The sequence below is a fragment of the Triticum dicoccoides genome, chromosome 7A, assembly GCF_002162155.2.
Source record: "Triticum dicoccoides isolate Atlit2015 ecotype Zavitan chromosome 7A, WEW_v2.0, whole genome shotgun sequence".
NCBI lineage: Eukaryota > Viridiplantae > Streptophyta > Magnoliopsida > Poales > Poaceae > Triticum > Triticum dicoccoides.
The window spans coordinates 23653173-23663251 of NC_041392.1; the positions used below are offsets into that span (position 1 = coordinate 23653173).

Here is a 10079-nt window from a genome sequence, read left to right on the forward strand (position 1 = left end):
CAACTACGAAATACGAAATCAGAAGGAAATAAGAGCACAGGAGCGACACGTTCCGGTTGCAATAAATCGCTCCGTGTGGAATCGATCCAGCGGCATATATATCGATTGAATCGCTACGGAAGTATCCCCAGAAATAGGCCGTCGAGCTCTGCGTCAACACGTACGCCTACTCGGTTTGTGCGCACGGTGACATACATCGATCGGCAGCGCATTGACCTAATCGAAAAGAAGAATTATTCTTCCGCTGCGCTGCTTCTTCTTCTACTTCTTCGGCACGCCAAACATGGTGCAGGTGCAGCCGGACGACGTGGCCTTGATCGTCTCTTTCGCTGCTTTGTGCTGGTCGGCGTGGAGGTACTGCAGCGTCTGACCCCACGGCTGATCTGCTGCCTCGGCGACCCTACAGACTGAGGACCTTGGACGCCGGCAGTGTTGATCCGGTCATCGGCCGCGACAACGAGATCGACCGCGTCATCTGCATCCTCTGCGGCCGGACCAAGAACTGTGCCGCGCTGGTCGGAGCCGCGGGAGTCGGCAAGACTGCCATCGTCGAGGGCCTTGCCAAACGGATCGCTGCCGGGACGGTACCTGACCTTCTCGTTGGAGCCCGCATCGGAGTGCTCGATGTCGGGGCGATGATCGCTGGGACCAACTTGCGCGGCATGTTCGAGCAGCGCTTGAAGGAGGCCATCAAGCAGGCCGAGGATGAAGGGGGCAAATTGATCCTCTTCATAGACGAGATGCATATGCTCATTGGCGCAGGCGATCAAAGCGGCACCACGGACGCCGCCAACATCATCAAGCCTGCGTTGGCCCGTGGTCGCCTCCGCTGCATTGGTGCTACCACCTATCAAGAGTATTACAGGTACGTTGAGCGGGATGCGGCGCTCGAGCGGCGGTTCCAAAAGGTTGAGATCGGGGAGCCGAGCATGCGAACGACAGTTGCCATCCTGCGGGGGCTGAAGCACAAGTACCAAGAGCACCATGGCTTGAAAATTGACGAGGAGGCACTTGTTGCTGTTGTAGAGCTCGCTGCCCGTTATATTACTGGTAAGTTTGTCATATCGTCGAGAATTGATATGAATTAGTATTACTCTTGTAAATACGTGCATCTTGAAGAAAATTGTGGATTTTGTTTTGTTCCAGGTCGTAAATTTCCTGATAAAGCAATTGATCTCATGGACCAGGCATGCACTACCGTAAAGTTGCACGCCAGCAAACAAAGAGAAATAAATGCACCGGGCGAGCTAGTCGTTGGTCCAGCTCACGTCACGCAGGTCATTCCTAATCACATATTCTGAATACTTTCTATTATTTCATTATTATATGCTCTTAATTACCATTTTCTAATACTGTTTGAAGGTTGTGAGCCGATGGACTAGAATTCCTGTCACCACACTTGATCAAGGCGAGGAAAAGCTGGCCCATTTAATAGATAGATTGCATGAGCGGGTTGTTGGCCAGAATGAAGCAGTTAATTTGGTTGCGCAAGCAGTGTTAAGTTCTGGGGTAGGTCTTGATAAATTTGATCAACTGATATGTTCTTTCCTCTTTTTGGGCTCGACCGGCGTTGGAAAGACAGAGCTTGCCAAAGCACTTGCCGAGAAGCTATTTAACAACGAGAAGATGTTAGTTCGCTTCGACATGTCCGAGTATGCTGATAGTGGATCGTTGTCGCATCTCATTGGAGGATCTCGAAGGTATAACTCGTACACTTTTTGCGTATGTGTTTCTTTTTGGCACTTCATCATCATGCCTCACGTCTTGGTTTCACTTACTAAAGCTATGAAGGAGAGGGACAACTCTCAGAGAAAGTCAGACGCCAACCATATAGTGTTATCCTTTTTGATGAGGTGGATAAGGCAAATTCCTCGATTATCAATGTTTTTACTCAACTCCTCGATGATGGTATGTTGATTGATGGAAAAGGACGGAATGTAGATTTCAAGAATACAATCATCATTATGACTTCAAATCTAGGATCAGAGCACCTGTCAAATGGACTGACCGGAGAAAGCACAATGGAAAATGCACGCGATCTTCTCATGAAAGAGGTCCGTATATCCCAAATTATCTCCCTTGTAATCTCATCGATGATTTTTCACAAAAAAATGCCATCAGTGAATGATAATTATATATAATACTTGTACATGCAGGTTGAGAAATGCTTCAAGCCTAGTCTTATCAACAGACTGAGTGAAATTGCAATATTTGAACCGCTTTCACGCAACGAACTTAGGGAGATTGCAAATATCCAAATTAAGAGAATCGTTGCCATGATGGCTAATAATGGATTTTCTTTATGTGTGACTGATGCCGCCTTGGAAGTAATTTTATCAGAATCACATGACACAGTAAGCATACCTTCTTCTATCTCTTTTTTATTTACGAGAAGCATAGCTTCTTATCACAATCACCACAAGATAAAGATCTAATATCCAGTTTTAAAAATGAAAAAACTTATTGGAGGCTCTTTTGAGTAAATATGATGTAAACCATAGAGTAGCATCACATTATCATTCTCAGGCTAGTGGGCAAGTTGAATTGACTAATAAAGAAATTATATGTCTCCCTAACCCATCGTTCCTGAATGCTTGTAGGGGTACGGCGCAAGGCCTTTAAAGAGGTGGATGCGGAAGCATGTGACAGCAATTCTTTCAAATATGTTGGTCAATGGGGAAGTGTGTAAGGGCTCAACGATCTCCATTGATGCTAGGGATGATAGGAGGGGGTTGAAGTATCAAGTCCTGAATGAGCAGGAGATGGGAGATCCGTGAGGGGAGATATATTGTTTTTTTTTTGAAAAGGAGGTTGAACCACCTGGGGATAATGTTGTTTTTTATTGAAAAAAGAAGATATGTTATAGAAGTCACTCCTATAACAAGACGAGAAAAGAAGATGAACATGAATATATAGCGGCAGCTGACATGTTGGACTAAATATGTGGGTTGTTACTGATCTACCCAGGTTTATAGTTTATTATGTTTGCTTTAGATTTATATTTCAGTAGATAGGAAATGATCAAATGCATGATAACGGTTTTTTCTGTAAATAAAAATAGAAATTAAACCAATCAGTTAAGCCTCAGTTTGAGCTGACTCAACAACTCATTCCTTTTTGGGTGCATAATCGGGCAAGTATCTGCTGCCCATGGCGAAGTGGAAGCGTTTGTCCTTCACAAGCCACTGCTCCCAGGATCAAGTAACTAAAGTTTGCAGACCGACGTCCGCGCGTGCTTGCTGACCCGGCGCAACAATACACCCTTTGGGCCAAGCGGCGGCATCTGGGTGGAAGATGAACGCCACGGTGCACCATACAGGAGCATCATCCGCCATACGTGTATGACCGGGGAGGGAAGAAGAGGAAGCCCATTAGTTACCTAGGCTGAGGAGAAGCGTTGAACACTTTGTTTCAGTCCACATCTCTATTTATCTTTTGTCAGTCTACTATTGATCACGATGTGAACAAATCATGGATTAGAACGTGAGGATCAAGGCAAGAGTATTTCGTTAGTTTAAAGACGATATACATGTTAGCTCCGCCCTTGGCACCACAGATACTGCAAGGCATTTGAAAACGCCTAAGGTGTCGAACAAAAAGGTTCTTTAGCTCTCTATTTTTCAATTTGTTCCCTAATTAAGGTATTGTAGCAACTTTTAGTAAGACAAGTGTCACTTGTTACTAAAGAGTCAGGCAATGCTGTGTATTTTTGAGAAAAGCCAAGCAATGCCTTGTATTTTGAGAAAAGCCAAGCCATGCTGTTGATATGTGATTCTTAGGCAAGGAGACGATACGACGAACTACGACCTCAGTATGTGCATGGTAAATAGAAAAAGTCTCACAACCCTTGTGGAATAGTTCACACATCAGGCAAAACATCAAGAATAATATGAAACAAATTGATTCCATAATATGATATGGTCATTTGTTGTCGTGCCAGAGAAACAAAAAAATCTTGTTTGGGTTGCAGTTTTTTTTCTCGGTTTGTTATGAAAAAGTTAGGTCGAATAATCTCCCCTTGGAGCAGCGAAACTTTGACCAGATGGTGCTACCTCCTATAAGAACTAACTAGCACATATGCCCGTGCCCGTGCGTTGCCACGGAAAAAAAATAGTATGCATTTAAAGTTAGTGAGAATTATATGTGCAAACAAATCCCTGTGTGCACGTGAAAAAAGATCATTTAGTTTCTCGGTTTCTCCGTGGGTGAAGTAATCAATCGCTAAACCCTGTGTGCATCCTCTGCCGCCGGACCAAGAACTGCGCCGCGCTTGACGGAGCCACGTGAGTCGGCAAGACGGCCATCGTCGAGGGCCTAGCCCAACGCATTGCTGCCGGGACGGTCCCCGACCTTCTCGTTGGAGCGCGCGTCGGGGTGCTCGGTGTCGGGGCGATGATCGCCAGGACCACCCTGCGCGGCATGTTCAAGCACCGCTTGAAGGAGGCCATCAAGCAGGCCGAGGACGAAGGCGGTAAATTGATCCTCTTCATCGACGAGATGCACATGCTCATTGGCGCAGGCGATCGAAGCGGCACCGCGGACACCGCCAACATCCTCAAGCCGGCGTTGGCCCGTGGTCGCTTCCGCTGCATTGGTGCTACCACCTCTCAGGAGTATTACAGGTACATTGAGCAGGATGTGGCGTTCGAGCTGCGGTTCCAAAAGGTTGAAATCGGGGAGCCGAGCATGCAAACGACCATTGCCATCCTGCGGGGGCTGAAGCAGAAGTACCAAGAGCACCATGGCGTGGAAATCGACGACGAGGCTCTTGTTGCCGCTGTAGAGCTTGCTGCCCGTTATATTACCGGTATGTTTGTGAAATCGTCGAGAAATTATTTGGTCTACTCTTTTAAATTGGTGCATCTTGAAGAAAATTGTGAACTTTTTTGTTCCAGGTCGCATATTTCCTGATAAAGCAATTGATCTCATGGACGAGGCGTGCACTGCGGTAAAGTTGCGTGTAAGCAAACAAAGAGAAATAAATGCACCGGGGGAGATACTGGTTGGTCCAGGCCATGTCACACAGGTCATTCATCTCATGTCTCAGTAGCTTCTACTATTTCATTATTATGCTCTTAGTTACCATTTTCTAATGTTGTTTGAAGATTGTGAGCCGGTGGACTGGAATTCCTATCACTACACTTGATCAAGAGGAGGAAAAACTGACTCGTCTAATAGATAGACTTCATGAGCGAGTAGTTGGACAGAATGAAGCAGTTAGTTTGGTTGCACAAGCAGTGCTACGTTCTAGGGTCGGCATTGATAAAGCAGGTCAACCGATATGTTCTTTCCCCTTTTTGGGCTCGATTGGTGTTGGATAGACAGAACTTGCTAAAGCTCTTGCCGAGAAGCTATTTAGTAATGAGAAAATGTTAGTTCATTTTGACATGTCTGAATATGCTGAGAGTGGATCTTTGTCGCGTCTCATTGGAGGACCTCGACGGTTTGACTTGTAAACTTGTTGCAAGTGTATTCTTTTTTATGCTTCATCATCATGTCTCACCTTTTAATTTAACTTCCTAAAGCTATGAAGAAGAGGGACAACTCACTGAGATTGTCAGGCGCCGGCCATATAGTGTTATCCTTTTTGACGAGGTGGATAAGGCAAACCCCTCAATACTCAAGGTTTTTGTTCAACTCCTCAATGATGGTATGTTGGTTGATGGCAAAGGACAAGATGTAGATTTCAAGAATACAATCATTATTATGAGCTCAAATATAGGATCAGAGCACCTATCAGCTGAAGTGGCGATGGAAAATGCACGTGATCTTCTCATGAAAGAGGTATGTAAATCAGACCCATACTGTCCCTTGTAAAGTCCTTAGTGATTGATCGTCATATAATACTTATTCATGCAGATTGAGAAATGCTTCAAGCCTGATCTTATCAACAGATTAAGCGAGATTGCGATATTTGAGCCGCTTTCACACAACAAATTGAGGGAAATTGTGAACATTCAAATGAAGAGTATTGTTGCCATGATGGCAAATAAATGTGTTTCTCTATCTGTGACAGATGCCGCCATGGAAGTCATTTTGTCGGAATCACACGATATGGTAAGCATAGCTACTTACTACAATCACACCACAAGAAAGATGTAATATCTAGTTTTTAATGGAAAATGTTTATTTGAGGACTTGTTTGTATGACTTGGTAACCCATGCATCCTTCTTGTATGCTCATAGGTGCACGGTGCGAGGAATATAAAGATGTGGGTACGAAAGCATGTGATGATAATTCTTTCAAATATGTTAGTTAATAGAGAAGCATGTAAAGGCTCAACGATCTCCATAGATGCCAGTGATGATAAGAGAGGGTTGAAGTACCAAGTATTGTAGAACAAGGAGATGGTAGATTTTCAAAGTATTGTACCAGTATTGTAGAACCAGAAGTACCATTCTTATGTAGTGATGTGATTTTCAAAGTATCATGAAGAGTCTCAACTCCTATACAGAGGAGCCCGTGATGTATTTATTGATATGTGCGAGAGCCAAGTCTCGTGGGTTACAGATATACACGGGAGGAATAGAGAGATAAGAAGATAAACTGGAAAATCCCCAACTACCCCTAGTCTACATGTGTGACCACGGCCAAACAATGACTCGTGACATACATACGTGAGTTACATAATATTGACAACACTCACCCTTATCACAACTACACTAAGTTGAGATTACGTCTGAATTCTTTAAAGCTTCTAGTAGGCAATGCTTTTGTGAATCCATCTTCAAACTGATCCTTTGAAGGAATAAATCTGACCTCTAACTATTTATTTGCAACTCATTCTCAGGCAAAGTGAAAATCTATCTCAATACGCTAGGTCCTGGCATGGAAAACTAGGTTGGCAGACAAATAAGGAGCACCAAGGTTATCACACCAGAGACAAGGAGGTTGTGTTTGCACAATTCTAAGTTCTCTCAATATAGATTGGCCCCAAATAACTTCTGTTGTAGCATTTGCTAATTCTTTGGATTCTGCTTCTGTACCTGACCTGAAAATTGTTGCATGTTTCTTTGCACACCAAGAGATTAAATTTGATCCATAGAATATAGCAAACCCACCAGTGGACCTTCTATCACCCACATAGCCGGCCCAGTCAGCATCAGAAAATGTACTGATAATAGTAGATGATGATTTACTGAGTGTGAGACCAAGAGTCAACGTACTCTTCACATACCTCGAAATTCGTTTGGCTGCTGTCCAATGAGATGTGATGGGTGCATGAAGAAACATACACGCTTTATTAACTGCAAATGAAATGCCAAGTCTAGTAAGGGTCAAGTACTGAAGACCACCAACCATGCTTCTATAACTAGTGATATCCTCCTGATCCAGGAGTTCTCCCTCTGTCAGTGACAAAGAATCTGAACTAGACAATGGTGTTGGTGAAGGTTTTTAGTTTTGCATGCCAATCATGTTCAACAACTCAGTTGCATATTTGGCTTGAGATAGATGAAGGCCATTATTATTCTTAACCTCAATGCCCAAAAGTAAATGCAAATCTCCCAAATCCCTTAGAGCAAATTCAGAACCTAAATCCTTAAGCAACTTTCTTATTGCCTCATTAGATGAAGCAGTGACAATGATATCATCAGCATATATGAGATTAAAAATGGATATTTGCAGTTTGGTATAGATAAACAAGGCCCCAGAGCATGCTTTATAAATCTTTATATGGATGAAGCAGTGACAATGCTTGAAGATTCAAACTCAGCCTTGAATACCATGCTTTGGGGCCTTGTTTCAACCCATATAAAGATTTATGAAGCATGCAGACATGAAAAAGGTTTATTTTTATCTTCAAACACATGAGGTTTTTTGATGTACACATCTTCTTCTAGAACACCATGAAGAGACGCATTATGAACATCTAGCTGTCTAAGGCTCCATCCCCTGTACATAGCAATAGATGGCACAAGGAGAATAGTTGCAGTTTTAATGACACGACTGAAAGTGTCCTTATAATCCAAGCCATACCTTTGCTTAAAGCCTTTTGCCACAAGCCTTGCCTTGTAGCGATCTATGGTGCCATCTGACTTCTTTTTAATGTGGTACACCCACTTGCAATCAATCAAGTTGTAACTTTGTCGAGGAGGAACCAGATACCACATTTTATTTCATTGCAAGGCCATGTACTCATCATTCATAGATGTCTTCCACCTATTATTAGCAAGAGCATCTGATAGTTTAGTATGTTCACCTGCCATACAAGATAAACCATATTTGACAAAAAATATAATTAATTCTGGACATTACTCCCTTTTGTAGTTGTGTTCGCGGTGGTAGAGGAGGGTCCACAGGAGGGCTTGGTGTAGATGCTCCAGCCTGTGGAGGAGAAGATCCAGGTGCTGGCGTTGTCGACCCCGATCCCAGGGTAGATTCGTCCACAGAAGGGACCGACTAGGCTGGCACACGCCCCCATCCCAAGGGAGATACGGGCGCAGGATACATGTCCCAGTTCCAAACGCATGGGCCACCTATCGCTAGGGCAGCTGTGTGACCAGGCGAGGATGGCTCCGAAAGCATGGCAATAGCGGGTTGGTGTGGTCGTTGTCGTTGCCTGCATGCACTAGTAGAAAACTGGGCATTGGTTTTTGCCAGATCAGAGCAACAGTCCCGGTCGACTTATGAACCGGGACTAATGCATGTATCAGTCCCGGTTCGAGCGGCAAGGACGACGGCCGGGCCTCGGCAGGCACCAGTCCCGGTTCCAGCCACCAACTGGGACTAAAGGGCCTCGCTCCTCGCGCAACCCCTTTAGTCCCGGTTGGTGTTTGGAACTGGGACTAAAGGTCAGTCATTAGTCCCAGTTCTAGACACCAACCGAGACTAAAAAATGCCTATATATACCCCGCACCTGCCCGCCCTCTCCTCTGTTTTTTTGGCCAGGCAGCGTGGTGGAGGTGTGTGTTACTCTATTCTCACCTTCTATGCACATGAGGTGTTCGGTGAAATGCTCGAGCCGCACTTAAGCTTTCTCCTCTCCAAGCTCCATTTCAAAGGTGAGGCAGATCACCGGAAGAAGCATGTCCTCTGTACTAGTGATGATATATTTGATATGGTAAAGGATTTAAGAGCAATCTTTGGAAAGGGTCCTGGCAGACAATCTGTTCCGAATGACGCTGATGGACATGCACCCATGTGGAAGAAGAAATCTATATTTTGGGACCTATCCTATTGGAAAAACCGAGAGGTCCGCTCTGCAATCAACGTGATGCACGTGACGAAGAATCTTTGCGTGAACCTCCTAGGCTTATTGGGCGTGTATGGGAAGACAAAAGATACACCGAAGGCACGGGAGGACCAGCAATGTATGAATGAAAAGACGACATGCAAATCCAAAGCGGTATTAAGGTCCTGCCAGCTAAGCTCTTACCAAAGCAGAGAAGGAGCTTTTTTTGAATGCTTGCTCAGTATCAAGGTCCCGTCTGGCTTCTTGTCCAATATAAAAGGGAATAATAAATATGCTAGAGATAAAATTCCAGAACCTAAAGTCTCATCAGTGCCACGTGATTATGACACAACTGTTTCCGGTTGCATTGAGGAGGCTTCTACCAGAAAATGTTTGATTAGCCATTGTGAAGTTATGTGCATTCCTCAATGCAATTTCTCATAAGGTAATCGATCCAGAAATCCTACGAAGGTTACAAAATGATTTGGTCTAGTGTCTTGTTAGTTTCAAGTTGGTGTTCCCACCATCCTTCTTCAATCTTATGATGCACGTCCTAGTTTACCTAGTTGACGAGATTGCCATTCTGGGTCCTGTATTTCTACACAACATGTTCCCCTTTGAGAGGTTCATGGGAGTCTTAAAGAAATATGTTCGTAACTATGCTAGGCTAGAAGGTAGAATCTTCAAGGGCCATGAAACATAGGAGGTAATTGTGTTTTGTGTTGACTTTATTCCTGACCTTAAGCCGATTGGTGTTCCTCAATCGCGGCATGAGGGTAGACTAAGTGGAAAAGGCACGCTAGGAGCGGATTCAATAATATGTAGGGACGGGCATTGTTGGGCGTAAGAACACTACACAGTTCCACAATATTCTGCCTTGGTGGCCTCGTATGTCAATGAACACAA

The 10079-nt window shown here is 44.3% G+C and overlaps 1 pseudogene; it reads left to right on the forward strand.

Moving 5' to 3' along the window:
- The window catches only part of LOC119332912, a 7318-nt pseudogene extending 979 nt beyond the window's left edge, over positions 1 to 6339 (forward strand).
- Positions 6340 to 10079: the final 3740 nt, after the last annotated feature.